This window comes from Melospiza georgiana, chromosome 1, assembly GCF_028018845.1.
Source record: "Melospiza georgiana isolate bMelGeo1 chromosome 1, bMelGeo1.pri, whole genome shotgun sequence".
Classification (NCBI taxonomy): Eukaryota; Metazoa; Chordata; class Aves; order Passeriformes; family Passerellidae; genus Melospiza; species Melospiza georgiana.
The window spans coordinates 141,687,891-141,705,511 of NC_080430.1; the positions used below are offsets into that span (position 1 = coordinate 141,687,891).

General features: G+C 40.9%; 1 protein-coding gene across 1 annotated transcript in view; it reads right to left on the reverse strand.

Moving 5' to 3' along the window:
- The window catches only part of SNTB1 (syntrophin beta 1), a 113,389-nt gene that overhangs the window by 14,581 nt on the left and 81,187 nt on the right, over window positions 1-17,621 (reverse strand). The window lies entirely within an intron of this gene.

Consider the following 17,621-nt stretch of genomic DNA (forward strand, 5'->3'; position numbering starts at 1 on the left):
AGCAGAAAGGGAATAATGTGCAAAGTCATCTGCTGCTACCATTAGCACTGCCATTTCCAGACTCCCCTCACTACAGGCTACTCCATAAATGCAGAATTGGAAGAACACTGAGGTGGAGCTGGCTGTTAGTTAGCTGTGGTATGCATGAAAAGACCTTCAATGTATATTTATAATGTGCACCATTCATGTGTAGCTGGCACATTAACCTGAGTCCTGGACACTGCTGCTGCTGTTTCTGTTAAAAAAAGCTGTAACATCATCACTATTAAAGAAGAGTGACATATAGCAAAAACTAGTGGTTTGGGAGCAGATAGTTTTTTCCTCAGCAGTTTTTTTGTGGTTTTTTTTTTGGCTTTTTTTTTGCTTCTCCTTCCTTCATACTATTCTTCCAGTTTTAGAAATGCCTTTATAAGGAGATACAACATAAATGTGGGGTTCATCTCAAGCATTGACTTGGTAATGGATCTGCCTTCACATTTCAAACCTTTCTGTCAAAGAAGTCCAAAGACCAGAGCATCAGAGCCTTTTACTGGCTTCAGAATCCAGATCTGGAATTATATTTTGCAAGTTAGATGTGTGATGTCCACATGGCAAGACAATTATTGTTATGGGGACCAAGTATGGATCCTGGTTTTTACTTCTTCTACTCTGGCAGCATAGAAGTGTCTTTAAATAGTTGGGAATATGTAAGGACTTTTATTTCAAGTAAGAATGAAGCTCTTTCATGGAGAAACTAATCATTTTCCTTTTGGTGCACATAAAGAAAAAGAAACACTGGTCCACAGTAACACTCACAGCCATGCTTTCAAACACAAATATCGTCCCTGGGTACTAAAAGGAATGAAACAAATTCTGAAATTCGCCAGATAATCTGCTTGTCTTTATGACTCCTCCACTAAAACCTCTTCTGGGATAAAGAAGCAGCTGCCTGTGCTGTTCTGTGGTTGATGCCAGCCTATTTGCCATGGGCATGTGTCACTGGGCACATTGCTGGGTGGAGAAACATAAAAGGGATCAAAGTTTGGCCAGGCTGGGAAAGACACACCCAGGTATGGTAATTCAGAACCACATTTGAAACACTTGAATTTTATACAAAGACAGGCTCCCACAAATTTCTAAACTTTTAAGGGCTTTCAAGAGCAATGTAACACACCTTTATCTCAGAACACAATGTCCAAAACCAGATCTTAAACTAAGATTTTTAGTATGTATTTCTCCCTCTGAACTATGCTTTTCCAATAATCATATTCCTGTTTACAGCATTACTTGCTCATTGGTTTTTCATGTCTCTTGGAAGTCATAAATAGTTCATCCTTTGAGTTTTTACAGAAGCATTAAAACTTATTCACATTTTTTTTGTGGTGACAGTTTCTTGAAACACAATCATTCATTTTTGAATAGGGCTGAATAGAGAAGCCACATAATTAACACACCTGTTACTACACTCAGGAAAGAATGCAAAATCCGTATTTCTCACAGTCCACATACCATGAAAATATTCACATGAGCAAAAACCATCCTCAGCTTCTTAATACCACAGCTGTTAACTACTCTTCACACCCCAGGTCCTAGTGTGGCAATACAGAAATGAGTGTCACAGGTAATGTTAACATTCAGTAAATGTTAGTGTTAATGTTTAATTTTGGACCACCTCACCTCTGTTCTTTAACTAGAAAGACTTTAGTACATACTTTTGAAGATTTCTAGAAAAGACAAAGGAAGATAAATATGAAATTTAAAGACTATGGGAAGCTGTTCACAGCTTTTCTGCAGAATGATCCTGCCTGTGGAGCATTTCCAATCACATGTTTTGCTATCAGGTGGCTGGTCAGTCAACAGTGACTTCAGAAACTCTGGGAAACACTGTTCCCTGTAAAGCAATTACAAGAAAGAGAATAAAACTGATTTTGCCAGCTGGTCCCACAACTCTTTGCTGGAGAGCTGTAAATATTAGGAGACAGAATCTCCAGCAGGAATCCTGAAGTTAATGACCTGCACTGTGAAGCCCACAGCTTTGCCTCAGTCCTTCCCAACAGCAGGGTGACTGTGGGGAAGATGTGGCTTGGTCATAAGGTATTGAAGACTTTTCTCAAGAACAAGTGACCTTGCACTACCTGTCCTTGTGGGATGTACCCCTGGTTTGTGGGGTGTGCACTGGGAAGAGGTGAGGAGATGAATGATGTTTGCTGTGCTCTGCTCTGAGGCCCTCCCCAGTGAGCACGGCCATGCAATGCACACACTCCTAAACACAGCTTTTAAACCTTACAGGGACCATAGCTGCCTCACTGATGAGGAATGCTGGTGTAAGCAGCACTGCTGCTATTTCAGACCTGAAGAAGGATTTGTGTGCCTGAAAGCCTGCCTGTTTTTTCCCAACTGTAACAGCTGATCTAATAAAAGATACTGCCTTTCCTTAAAAACCTTGAATTGCATCACTGTTCCCTTATTTTGTAGGGTTTGGATCAGGCTGTAACAGCTGATGCCATGCTGTTCAACAGGCAGTTGGCACTTCTGGAGAGTGTCAAAGAGAACATGCTGTCCTGTAAATGGTAATAGCAAATTTTACAAAGGAGGAAGAGAGGCTGAACAGATACCATTAGCCTACAGGGCACATTCATCACAAATCAGCATGGGAAATTAATCCAGATCTACAAGTGTCATACCAAGCATTGATAAAATAGCAAATTACAAAACAAAAGCAAAAAACATGCTGCTTATGGGCAGCTAAGTGAAGGATTTATTCAAGTTTTAAAGGTTTTAGTATCTGACATACCATAAAGATAACATGAAATGTCTGTGTAACAGTAAATTTAAATATAATTTGAGATACATTTTAGAGGCATGGTTTTAGATAATGATTAGGGTTAACTCATAGCCAGAGTTTTGCAGAGTTCTGGCACTTGCACTACAGTTTCTTCGCTCCAGTTCCCACTTGCACATGTACAATTCAAAGTGCATCGATCTGTGTTGCAGATAAATAAAATCCCCATCCACTCTAAAAAACTTTTCAAACTCAACCTTTTTTCAAAGTCAAAACTGTTAGATCAACTCTAGATGAACTACAGAAAAGTAAGTACTCCACAGAAAAATGAATCAGCAAATATTTTTCTGGTGTTCTGGCCACTGCTCAAGTACCTCCAAGCAGCAAGTACCAGTGTTCCCTCTATGTGTCACTGGGGTCACCACTTGTATTCCCAGGTGAAATTCCACCTCAATTCAATGAAGATGTAAATGTTTATACCAGAAGCAAACTTGATTTTTTTTTTGTGTCCTAGACAAACTATGCCCCTAGATCAAAGTCTCAAACCACAAACTTGAAAAGGGAGAACATTTTCTAAGAAAATAAGTGCTGTGAAGAACAGTTTTTGCTACTCCAAACCTCTTTGCTCCTCATTTACTCACCCCATTACACGGAAACACCACTTTTTCCCCTAAGCATTTCTTTGCTTTACCTTCCAAATTCAGAAAATATTTAATATACTGCATTAACATGATGAAATTTAATTTTTTTGTGTATGATTACATGACGGCTGGGCTTGGGATGACACCAGAGGAAACCTGTGTTCACAGCTTGCTCAGACACAGACTCCCCTGCAGTCAGGTGAAGCGTTCTGCCCCACACGGACACTGCAGTCTCTGCTGGGGTGGCAAACGCTCCTGTGGCACACAAAGTGGGAACAGACAGGAATGTGGGGGCAGGCAGAAGGTGTGCAAGAACAGCTACTGAAATCCAGCAGCTACACCAGTAGCTAGCCTTGGCCATCAGCCCTTGGCTGACACAACCACGCTCCAGGGCAGGACACAGGTGTGTGCAGGACACAGGTGGAACACACAGGGCTGGGACACACCCAGGACATGCCTGAGCTCTGGCTGCCTTTGGGTGCCTTTGCAGTGCCAGGCTGTGCTTGGGACCAGATCTGTGGTGTCAAGGACTGAGTGCAAGTGGTGACACAAGCCCAACACTACCTGTATGGCTGCTCCTGCTGCTTCTCTGGCCACTGCTCACAATGCACCCTTAAGGAGTAACTCCCCTGGCACACAGCAGTGTTTCAAAGGAGCCAGCTTGTCATGCCTGAAGTGCTGGGGACCCCTGTCCCCTCCAATGGGTGTCACAGCTTCCAAACCTTTAAAAGTTTTCACATATAGTTAGTTGCCATAAAGACAGTGGGGATCTCAGTGGAGATAAATCGTTCTACAACTGTTTGGACCTTTGCTCTTTCATCTGCCAGGTCTCACTTTCAAAAGGTTTTTCTTTAAATTTTGGTTATTTATCCACTTCAGGCTGTCAGGAATGAATGAAAAAATACTTTTAATCTGTGAGGCTTACAGATAATTAAATTAGAGGCCTTGGTCTACTCTGAGAAGCTGTTTTATATTTTTGTTGCCTCAAAAGGAACATTTCAATTATATTCCCTGTTTAGTAAACAAACTATAAACTGCTAGCAGACTCCACTGCAGCAAGTATCCAAAATGTGTATTTTCAGAGACCACTGTGAAGTTAGCAAGTGTATCACTAAGTGATTTTTTTAACCCCCTTTTCCAACACCTCCTCCCAAATCCCAGACCTACACTATCCTCTTACACTGAGCACAGGAGGAGCAATCAGGAAAGAATTTTCTTGCTATTTTACCTCTTCCTTAAAATTTCTCTGTGCTGACAAGGCAGATTTGACACAGGCTGGGATATGTTATGCTATGTATTTCTTGCCATTTCATTGTCTTTTGATGAAGGATTACATCCATGTTCAGAATAAATTTGATTCATTTACAGAAACACGCTTGTCAGTTCCTGAAAATAACAGCTGGGACTGAAAGGGTTTTTGCAAGATGAACAGCAGGGATGCAGAAATACATCCTGCACACCCCAGCATATGCAACAACGCCGATCTTTGCGCGAGCTCATCTGACGGGAGGCACACTGCGACGCGGGAGTGGGTGTGAGTGACAGCCCAGGCAGGGGACAGCAACACCTCCCTTACCACATGCAGATCAGATGTGCTGTGCTGCTAAACTTTGTTGTTTTAGACAGGAAATAATGTGCACCTTCTTTGGGATTTAAAAAAAAAAGCTAATGTAAACGTGCCTGGTTTTGTTTTTCTCTTTTTCTGACCTCAGCGGTGGCTCAAAGGTGGCTTGTGCTGTTATCAGATCTGGATTAAAGTCAATGCAGAGATGAAAATCCCCCAAAGGGCACAATATTGGCTCCTGTGAGCAGAGAGCAGTGAGTGAGCGATGCACACGTGGGCACCAGTGCGGTGCAAGCAGCCAGAGCCACGCGGGTCAGGTGGGAGCCACAGCAGGGACCTCACTCATCCAAGCCTTGCACGGATCCAACCCCAGAGCCCAGGAATACACTGACAGCCTCAGTTACAGGCACTGCTGAGCATGGACAAGACATTCATTCTCAAGACAGGTCTGTTCAAGTCTGAACTCCTTCTCATTATCATTTAAAATGAAAGGACACAAGCCAACATTTGCCAAAATGAACACAAACTCATCAACACAGCAATATTTCAAACAATGTCCTTACTCTCTAGACTAATGGGATTTTCAAACAGCTCTGGCTCATATCCAAAGACCTCTAAATGCAAGAAAAGTACCTAAGTGCTGTGAACTCACCCATGCAAGAATGGTAGGTGATCTGAGACCTTTCGTACAGCCAAACAGGAATGCCTGATCCCCATTTTGCAATAGAAGTTTGTTTCAGAGTTTGGTGAAGTCAGCTGGGATTTTCCTAATAACTCTTTAGACCATGCCCTTGGGAAATAAGCCTGGAGGGCTCCATGTCTTCCACAGTGCAGAAGATGGTGCCAAATTCTTCCTGGAGGTGCACTGGAAGAGGATGGCATTCAATACACACAAATTGGAGCAAGGGGAATTTTGATTTGATACTCAGGAAAACCTCTTCTGTGTGTCATGGTGGTCAAATACTGGGAGAGACCATGAATGGCCACCCCTCAAGTTACAGCATGACTATGCAAGAGCCTGAGCAAGCTGGTCTAGTTGGGTCTACTTAGAGCAGGGGGGTTGAAATCCTTGCAACCTATATGAAATACCAGAAAAAACTGAAGAAGTTTTTTCTTCTATGAGTGAGTCTGTGAAATACCAGAAAAAACTGAAGAAGTCCAGGTTTGGATCAGAGAGTCATCATACAGATTTCCCCTGAGGTAAAGTTGGTTGTATAATTATTCTGTTCACATACAGTTTTTCATACATGTGTTCCATGAATGTTGCACCAATATGAATGCAGTAGTAATACAAAATAGTTATCACTCCTAAAGGGTTTGCAGGATGATTTGCCTTGAGCCTTAAATCCTCTAGAGCTGTATAAGAAGTGCATCCTTGATCCTTCTATCTTGATGGAGTCTAACACTCTGCATTTCCATTGCAGCAGATTAAAGATAAGAAACATAAGGGAGTTAAAATCCCAGCATCACATAAACTTTATTCACTTTACCTGAAGTAAAAATATATTACACAACAATATGAGAAAATTTTAAAATCCTGATGTGTTGTCTTGACATCCACAGAAACTGATTAACTAAAAACACAGAAATCCAAGTCCAGGGGACTCAAAAAGGAAAAAAATGCATATATTTTTGAAATCTCAACCATGACCCACAATCCTTCTGCTATGCATGCAGTTGGGATTTGAAGATCCATAAATAAGAGCTATTCTTCAGTGAGACAGAAGATTCTAACTTCCTGATAATGTCAGGAATCTTTCCAGGGAAAACCAAACAGGCAGTATGCACAGGACATGGCAAATGTCCCACACCATTTGTTAGGACACTGATTGCTTTTCATCTTAGTTAAGCTGACCATTGTGATTTAAGAAATATGCTGGTGCTTCCTGGGTAAAACACATTTTATTCTACAGCAGTGACTTCAGACCATGACAGCACTGTGTGAAATTAGAATAGCAGTAATTTATGATAGCAAAGCTTTGCAAATAGCAAAGGTCCACTCCTGAAATGATAGTGTTGAACCAAATTACTTCTGTAGAAAAACCTACGCTTTTCTATCTTTTCTTGTTTTCATTTTTATTGCTTCTCAGAAATTGCCAGGGGAGAGCAGGAAAGGTAAGAAGACATTTCATTGCTCAAGGGCAGTGGCCAACCTGTAAGTCACAAGGACAGAGACAGATGCAAATCAGACACACAGAAAGGTCAGCACAGCTCCACTGGCCACTGAGGCTCATCAGGAGATAGTGGACAGCCACAGTTCAACTGCCCTTCAAAGACAGCTTGGCTGGGAACAAACCTGGACTGGAAGAGGTCACGTTTTTAGTACTGCTTGTAAAAGAGGCACAGGGAAGGGAGGACTAAAGGGAGGGAAAGACCATTAACCCCAGGCTTTTCTAATCAGTTATACTGATTGAACAAATGAATGGAAAGCTTGAAGAGTGGGGGTGAGCACAAACCTGCTATTTATAAGCAAGAAACTCAGTAAGAGTGGAGGCACTAACAAGTACTTACCTCCATGACCTGTCAGCAACTGTTTGATCTGCCAGTTTCACACAGCAACCTATCTCTCTTCCAGCATGCTCAAAAGCACACATTCAGGATAGAAGTGAGGATGCTATTAGAATAGACACCTTTCAATCTGTTGTGTGTGCATGCATAACTTATTTGTGAGGTGTCTTATCTGTGGGCTCTTCGGACTACACGTGAGAGTGGCTGTAAACTTGCTTTCTGAAACATGTCTCATGATCACCAAAAAGCTGCTGAAGCAGCTATTTGAAGTTTAATAAATATTTAAATAAAAATCACAGAATTAAAATGTGGTAGAAACTGTACTTCTAAGATGCAGCTTAGTTTTGGGAGAGGTGAGCAGCTGTGTTGTCTCCAAAATAATCACTGGACCCCAAAGCACTAAAAGTCTAGTGCTGGGAGAAAAGCCTGTACTTCTCTTTAAAATGGAGCAGTCTCCTTCCTCCAGTAAGCCAGGCTTGCCCTGTGAAAAACCAGGAAGGAGCTCAGCACAGTTGTGCATCTTTGGCTTCAGTCCATGGAACTATTTTCACGTCAGGGTCAGCCACAGAAGGAAAGGGATTGTACTTTGTGTAGGAGGCTGTGGAAGCTCGGCCACCTCTCCTGTGCCACTGCCCAAGAGCAGATATTGTTACTTAGTGGTGGGGGAAACAGGAATGCTCCAGGATACCAGGAACAGCCACTGATCCCTGCCGTGCCCTGCAGTGTGCTGGAGCTGGGCTGTGAGCAGAGGGCTCTGTTCATGCCAAGGTGAAGCACTTTTTGAGGGAGTACATCATCATCAGGGGGACATAATGGTAATTGTACAAGTGCAGAATCCATGTGCAGACACGATAGTTTCAACTCACTGTCCCTGAAGGGTCTATAATTTGCAATTGAATCTGACCTCTGCTGATCAAATGGGTTCCACATTAAGATAAATGAGTAATAATACCCATTGCCTCAAAAGACACAAGCTGTCATCTTTCAATCCAGTGAAAGTGTGTGGATTTCTAAATATCAGCTCAAGAACACTTTTGAACAGCCTCCAATCAAGTGTGAATGCTGGAGGTGGACTTTTGATTTGAAAGCAGCTTGCAGTTTTTAACGATGGCTGAAACATGAAAAATGCAATTTGAAATTATTACAGTGTCTATTTGGCGAAGGACAAGTAATCGTCAATGTCTACATTAAAACTACAGTGACTGAAATCTGTCCCAGGAGATGTTCTGTGCCTTTGTCTACCACACTGTCTTCCCTAATATTCAGCCTCAGAAATAATGGCCCATCATGATTGGTACCTTTTGAAGACTGACAGATCTGACTACTTTACTCAAGGGTCATAATAAATCACAAGTGCTGGAAGAAAAAATAGTAGGGGAGCAATAGAGAGAGAGAACAACATGTTTTGTTCTCATTGTTATTATGTTGTCTGGAGGACAATCCAGACTACTGTGTCATTTCAGTCTGTGTGTCATTGATCAATAATCACTAATACTGATAGGCTGCAACTAATGACCTCGAGTAAATGAGTGAATTCAAAAAACAATTAAAATCTGTATGCTGTACTTCATCAACTGGAATTTTGAGCATGCTGAGAAATATTTGGAAGCCTTATTAAAAAAACAAAAGTTCAATTAGAATTCTTAAAAATTTCACTTCATTTTGAAAGAATGTGGAGCAGCCACAGATGTCTGAAAAATTTGGTGAAAATTAGTCACAATTTGGAATCCAAATTTACTTATTAAGATTTATCACAAAAAAAATTCTACTTGTCTTTTTTCCGATCTGTTTATTTACCTAGTTGTCAGCCTCAAAGCCATTTGATTATTTGAAACCTTTTTCAAAAATGGTTACAAATTCTCCACCTCCATCATCAGGACAGACCTCCACAAGCTATCTAAGAAACTCAAGCAACATATCTGGTTTTGGGGTTTTTTTTTGTGGAGGGGGAGGGAGGGGGAGAAACTTAAACATGCACTTTTCATTTTGATTTATCATATCCAACATTTTATGATGGGCAGGATTATTTTTTTCTTCCCCAGAAAGCCAGCTGAGCTGGCTCAGAGAGACCTCTGTTCACCAAAGAGGTATTCAGTTTGCTGCACCTTGGCAGACACTATGGAGAGCTGGGAGAACATCCAGCAGGTCTTCCTGGTGGATCTTGGCATGAGTGGATTCCAGGGTGCCAGTAAGGAATGAACAGCTATTCCATTTAATATCTAATTCACTTTCCTGCACTACTTAATGAAGACAAAACTGAATTTAAAATCTTTGCCCTTTCAGAGAGTTCTGTTTGATTTGTGATTTGTTAATTTTCTAAGGAATCTGTACAGAAGACAAATGGTATCTAACCAAAAGTGCCACTTTCCCCACTGAAAAACTGAGCGTGGAATTTTTCTGTCTTCCAGAAGGAAGGCAGAAATCAATCCAAGCCAGTCACTGGTTCAGAATTATGAGTGCTTAGATTCATAGAAAGAGAGCTGAAGATAGAACCATAGAAACATAGAATTGTTTTAGTTGTTTTAGACCTCTAAGAGCATCAATTCCAACCATTAACCCAGTTCAGGGGGCTTGGTACTCAAAGAACAACAGGTCTTGCCATTAAAGACTGAGACAAAGAAGGCTTTAGATACCTCAGCTGTTTCCTCATTCTTTGTTACTCTGTCCCCCCACCTCCAATAAGGGCTGGAGATTCTCCTTAGTCTTCCTTTTTTTGCTGATGTATTTATAGGAACATTTTTATTGTCTTTTACCACAGCAGCCAAGTTAGGTTCTGCATGGCCTTTCACCCTTGTAGTCTTCTCTCTGCATAACCTTACAACATCCTTAAGTCTTCCTGAGTTCCCCATCCCATCTTCCTAAGGTCATAAAACCTACATTTTGTCCCGAGTTCCAGCCAAAACTCCCCATTCAGCCAGGCTTGTCTTCATCCCCACCAGCTCATCTTTCAGCACAGAGAGGGTCTGCTCCTGTGCCTTTAGGATTTGCTTCCTGAACACTGTCCAGCCTTTCTGGACTCCTCTGCCCTCCAGGGCTGCTTCCCAAGGGATCCTCTGAACCAGTCTTCCAGGTGGATGAAGTCTGCCCTCCAAAAGCCCACACTAGTGGTTTTGCTGACCCCCTCCTTATTTCTCCAGAAACTGAAAACTCATTGTGTGATCACTGTGCCCAAGACAGCCTCCAGCCATCACATCACATCATCATAGCAATCACATCACATCACACCATCACATCATCACACCAGTCCTTCTCCATTCCCAAACAACAGGTCCAGTCAGCTGCCTTCCTGAGCTGGCTCCCTCACCAGCTGTGTCACTCCAGAACCTCCTGGATGACTTGAAAGATGAACACTGCTCAGAGGAGGACAACCTTGGTTCCCAAGATCTGTCTAGCCTTCTCTTTAAAAATGTCCCTGACACAAATCCTCAGCTACTCTACTGTAGTCCTAGGCCAGTTCCACCATTAGGAAATCTTTGCCCATACTGGAGAACATCCACTGTGGTCCTGGGGTTACTGTGAGTTCAGGTATCTTTACATGCTTGGGAAACTAACAGAAAACTTGAATTTGCTTTTTTAGCTAAAAGTAGTTTTAAGATGGTCTTTACTGTAACCCTGCCAAAGTAATTCCAGGAGAGCAATGGTCACAGAGGAAATGGGCAGTGGGAAGAATGCAGAAGAGGAAGTTCAGAGCTAGAGGATAACTGCAGTTTGTCACTGGTCTCTGATTTGCTGGACAGCTGTCACCACTAGCTGTGTGGCACATGAAGAAACACACACATCCCTAATGATGCAAAAATAACTGGCAAGGCAGCTTTAATAGGAAACCACTGTTATCAACTGTAGTCAGCCAAATTTCCCTTGGGGATGTCAACTGGGGCTCGAAAATCAGTCTGAGTTTTGCCTGGTATTTAAAATACATTTTTAGTTCTTGCTGATACATCAAGCCTTTTTGCTTTGCTGACATTCCATAGTTTCAAGCTTTTCTCCGTGGCCAGGAACATACAATAAAAACGAGAGCTCAGCTTTCATAAACCCTATTTATCTCAGAAGATGCAGTCAAAGAAATATCCCTAAAGTAAAAGTATTCAAGCTATGAGGTTGTCACCTATAGCCAGGATGTGAGCTGCCACTTCCCAAGAGGCATGACTTTCCCAGATCTGACACTGTTTATATTACAAGACCAGGCAAGATCACAGCCCAGGCATTTACAGCAACAACTCTTTTAAGTTATCTATCTTAAAAAAAAAAAAAAAAAAAAAAAAAAAAAAAAAAAAAAAAGAAGCAAATATTGAAGGCCATGTGTTAATAGAAATTATGAATATTCAACAGAAGGAAGAAAAATAAAGAATATTCTACTTGGCAGTTACCTATGCTGAGCTTTAAACTGGCCACACAGGACAAATGGCTTTAGTGCTGAGCCATGTTATTTCATCTAGATTACTTTAAAATACACAATTAGGGCCATCAATCTACAGAACTAAATCCCACAAATATCAGCAAATTACATATTGCAAACTATGTAATTTTTAAAGCTAATACTATCTGTTCTAATTGTCAGTGTTTCATAGTTTTAAAATAATTACAGCATTAAACTACTTTCAGAAAATTGTACTGAGAACTGAACATCCTTCTAAAAGAAAAACTTGGGATGAATAAAGTTAATCTCCAAAGTTAGTATAACCAGATTGCATGCTACAGGTTATCTACCTGTGGAGCCAGGATGAGAAATTAAGATTTCAGATTTAAGAAATAACCCTGGGATACATAATTTATTAAAATAAAGAACTTCTTGGTAACAGCATTAGACTTTCAGACCTCTTAAAAAACATATCACCTATCCAAAGAGAAATTATTTTTGGCACAAGATACATACGATCTCACGACCCAACTGATTTGATCAATGGAAGTTTCTTTCCTGCTGTGGGTAATAAATCACCCGAGCCAGCAAGTGCCAGCCATTTACAGTATGAGCTGGCTGAGGATAACTTGAACATCACAGAGCTGCTGCAACTTCTGCAACTACAAGAAAGTGGAAACTCCAAGAAGACAAACAAGTGTGTATATTACCAAGTGACTACACCTAATTCCACCCTTGGTGTTAGAAAAATACTTGCCCTAAAGGAAAATTTTACAAATTATTTCTACTAGGAAATTTTACAAATTATTTCTCTTTGTTTTTATTCCTACAACAGAGATAAATATTTGTCTATTTGTTGAGATTTATTTTGTAGTCTGTACTGGCCTCATATATTGGTAGAAAAAAAATCTTAAGTAATTTAGTTGAGTAACACTGCAAAATGAAAATTGGGAACTATGTATTGATAATATTCACATAACCAATTTTAGAAGTAGAGCAAATGGGATTGCACTGGCTATCATGTCAGCAGTTTCATAACAAAATTTCTGGATTTTTAAATACCCTGTCCTCTTTGGCTTTTTTATTTCCTTAGCCATATGGAAAACAGCAAGGCACAATTAACTATTTGTCAGAAAACAATCTATTAATTAACACGATTCTATGTGAATGGGCTGAAAATCACGTTCTTTGCTTGCCAGAAAGCTTCCATTTCTGCCTCATGTTTGTGCTCTGAACTAAACATAGCTGCAGATACACAGCTTGACACAACTGACCAAGGCAGAAGAGAACAACTGCTGCCACGGTTTTTCAGAACCAGGAGCCATTGAGATGTTCTAAAGATAGGCAGGGGGTCAGGAGAGCTTCACCTCTGCATCTCCTAAAATTCTTTACTGACAGATCCTTGATTTAACTGGACAGAAACAGATGAAATCCTAATTAAGACATTTAAATTTGTGACAGAGCTTGAAAGAGAAAAGATTTGAGGGGGGAGGAGGGAGAGTAAGTTACAGGGTTTTTTAGGCTTAACCTTAAAAATATAGGGTCTGACTTCAATGATATTTATATCCTTTCAGTTCTACTGACGTCAATGGATTTACTCCCAAATTATGCCAGATGGAAATCAGGCTAGCTATTACAACATTTTCATGCATATAACTAGTACCCCTTTAAATGTACCATTTATTCAAAAGTACATCCTGAGGCAGAAGGCATGTTCAGATAGCCCAGCCAGCATCAGAGGCAGGGACAGTCAGTGCTGGGCATGGTGAAGCTGAGCTGCAGAGTCATAGAAGGGGAAGAGAAAGAGGAGATCTGGAGCAAACTTCATTTGCTGTTATCTGCACATGCACATAACCTTTGCTGCTGCTGCTGCTGAATCCTGGGCACTGAGCGGATAATGTCGGGGGCTGACACAAGGCAACATGGTGCCTGTTTGCTTCCCTGGAAGAAAAGTAGTCTGAGATCTCTGTTACCTCTGAGACTGGTATTCTTATAATTCATTTTTTAGCACAACACCCTGTAATGCTATTGTTTCCAAAACTGTGAACCACTCTGCAGGTCCACACAGGGCTACAGGTGTGTAACCATTATCAGTTAGTGGTTGCCTCCTTGTCACTGTTTTTCAGAACTGTTCACTCACTTGAATGTGATCCTGTAACCACAACCCATTCCTTCTGCTTGCACTTGCAAATATCCAAGCAGCTGTTTCAAGTTATTTGAAGAGGGCAGAGACTGAAGTTTTACTTGATGTACCCAGGCTAACGGAAACTGATGATGCACACGACCTTTGCTGAGTGCAAACTGAGTCCAATCCGAAGGAAAGTAAGAGAGAGGAGCTAAAATTCCTCTCTTTGAAGTCTTCGCGCAGCTGTGAAGAGTTAATCTTATGTGATTATGAAAGGTTTAGAGAAGGCTGGTCTTATTCTTGCCAGTAGAGAAGATTTCCATACCTTCCAAGCCACTCAACCTTCTGTACACCTGTCTGTACCCAGAGCTCTCTGCAGTTCATCTATTCATTATCTGCTCCCTCCACTGTCACTTTCTCCAGGCCCCCTTAGCTCACAATCTTCCAAGCTCTTCCAGTGCTGTCCCACTCTTCCCTTTCCCCCAGCTCTAATTGTTTTTCTGCATGCATTCATCTGGCTTATGTCCCAGAGGAACAAAAATCACAGCAGAGACATACCAGATGTTTTGTCCCATGTCTCCCTCTTCTTGCACACTCACACAGTTAGAGTTTGGAGCAGGGTCTGCTCCTATTGGTACTACTTCTGCTGCAATCTCACACCATGGCATTCCAGCTTTGGCTATACCCTGGGCACTTTCATTCAAAAATAGTAATAATAATAATAATAATAATAATAATAATAATAATAATAATAATAATAATAATAATAATAATAATAATAATAACAACAACAACAACTTTTTTTTTTTATTAGCCGCAACAACAACCCCCAGAACCTGAGCTGCTCTCTTTCTCATTTCAAACTCTTGCAACAGCAAAGGAAGAATCCAACAGCAAGTCAGCTCATCCTCAATAGCCAGTCTTCCCAAAACCCACAAAACCAAACAAAAACATCACATAAAAGGTTCTCACACTGCCCCATTTAAGCTGTGCAACCCCTTTCCAATCTGCTACTCATTCCAACACTTCCAGCTTCTTACATTTCTTCCAGTAGCCTTTGCTTTGTCAACACATGCCTACAGTTTTGAGCAAGCAGATTTAAACCTCGGTTTTGAAAATTTAGGTGAGAGAGTATTACTGTATGCTGTAGCTCTGTGATTCAGGGATCCAAAGAACATAGCAATAATAAGGATTTCTTATGTGGAATGAATACATGTACATGTTTAAACATGAAGTTTTAACGTATTCCCCAACCTGAAGAGCCCTGTATTAAATTTCCCAGGGTGACAGAAGCCAGAGACAACACCATAAACTATTTATTTCATAATAATGTACAAGCTTTTCATTCCACATATGAATAGGTGAGCTTCTGTTCCCATAGCAGGCTTCTCTCTTCAAAGTGAACCTTTTAGAGCCATTTCCATAAACATCACTGGCATTTCCAGCATGAAGTACAAAAAAAGCAGCTATAGCCACACTACACTTTGGCAGCTACTCTGGCCAATGTCTGCAACTATTTTCAGCACAAGATCAACAAATGAATGTTTGCAGAGCAGCATTTGCTCAGCAGAAATGTATAAACAAAAAAAGCTCCAAGAATAACACAATGTGTTCACACAGTTTCAGGAATCTTCACTGCAGCTAATAGTCATTAGTAATTAAAACCCAGGTGCTTCCTTCCAGCAGGGCTACTGGTACTGCAGGAACACCTGAAACTCAGGGAATCCAGAAAAGTCTGAGAAAACCTTTGGCAAGTCCATTTGTCTTCAATGTGACTTCATTGAGAGCAGAAGGTCAAAACCCCCAGACAAATGTCCTTTAGACAGAATGCACTTTGGCTCCAGATCCCCTTTTTGCACCCTGACTATTGAACAGGCTCACTGTACGAGCCAGAATGCCCTCCCAGCAGTGCCACAGCAATGGGGCAGCCTCTCACACCTGAAGAGGGCTTTGCTCTTCTAGCAGGTCCTGTTTTGGATACTTCTGCCCCCTTCTCACCCTGTCCCTTCCAGCTGTTTCCCATCTTGCTTCCAAAGTAACAGCAAAGACTGGATCTCTGCGGACTTTGGGTTTTTCCATTTGATTTCACTGGATTTTCTATTTGAAGCAGTAATGGTCTTTCAGCCTTTTGATCAGTTTTCATTGCACAAAGAGGAGGACAGAAAACTGTGTGTGATCTGCAGAAATCAAATTTATTCTGTCTCTATTTCTCTGTCCCTTAAATGTGATTGTTTGGAACTTACATTGAAATTAAAATTGAAAATGTTGCTTTTGTCCTAGTCATTGAGTAATCCTTTCTTCCCTTCCTAATCCCTCAAGTGAGGAAAGCAGTCAGTACAAGGATATTGTGCATGTTGGGATTTTTGTCTATCTCTCCATGAAGATAATTCGTGAAATACTGTCGCTCCCTAGATCTATAATTATAAAATGAGGTCAAGATCTTGTTCTTTGAGGGAAGGGTTGCTTTTGGAAATGACCAGAAACACCTTCCAGAAACACAAGGGATGCTAGCTGTTTGCAGTAATTCAACAATCGGTCTTAAGAATTTTACTTATGAATAAAGAAGAAATTTGCTAAGTATTGCTAAATAAGGTATCTACTAATAAAAAAAATATACCTGAATGCTCCCAAATTCCTTGCAATGCCATTGCAATCGTTGGATGGTAAAATCTGACAAGGTTAAATCTAATGTTATTCAAAGGCTGTTCCTTGAAGCAGATTCCCTTTTGGTAGTAGAATCATTGTCTTACTGTTTAAACATTCAGGCTTTCCTCTCTATTTCACACTTCATAAAGCACCTTTATGGTACTGAGGTGATTTTTTTTTCCCCCAAACAGAACAGAAGGCAGTTTGTTTTTCCAGCTTTGATTAAATCCTACATCCCACAAGCAGTGAACCTGTGATACTGCCCTACTGTTGTTCCTGTCTCCCTCTATTAAGATGCCAGCATGGAATGTCTCTCCTGCAGCCCCGGCGCGTTCTGCTCCGAGGCCGCCGCCGGCGCTCCGGGTCTGAGGTTAATGTGTACACAGCACAACTCATTAGCCCTGCATCACTATCTGAGCCAAAAATCAACGTGATTGATCCAACAATATGTTTGGGCTTGAGACTCAGACTCAAATGAGGTCTCACCAAAAGCAAAGGTCAGCAACTTGGCACAAATTTCGCTGTGCACAGAGAAAGCTTTTCTTCCAAACTATTCATCAGGGAAGGTACAAATGACAACTAATATGGGCCTCATTAAAAATGAGTAGAGGAAACCCCTTGGAGAGGACAAGGCTCCCTCAATATCAAATTTCTTTTCAGTCTTTTACTAAAGCTTTTATTTACATTACAGTAAAGACAATGTGGAGCTTAAAGATAGCTGTGGGGCTTGGGGTTTAGGAGACTCGTTAGACTAATTATCGTGATGTGCACTATCAATTACTGTCCACTTAAGAAGAGAGGGTAATTCTGCAGGCAGAAATAAATCTTTGGAAGTGAAGAATCTGGAGTAAAGGGAATAAAAGGATTTTTTTTTAACACCAATATTTTTTTAATGTTAAAACTCCGTTGTCATAACATTTCCCATCTTAAAATAACTAAAATAAAACAATCATTAATTTAAGAGTGGAAGAGGGAAGAGGAATGATACATGAAACCTTTTCAATTGTGGCTTTGTTTCA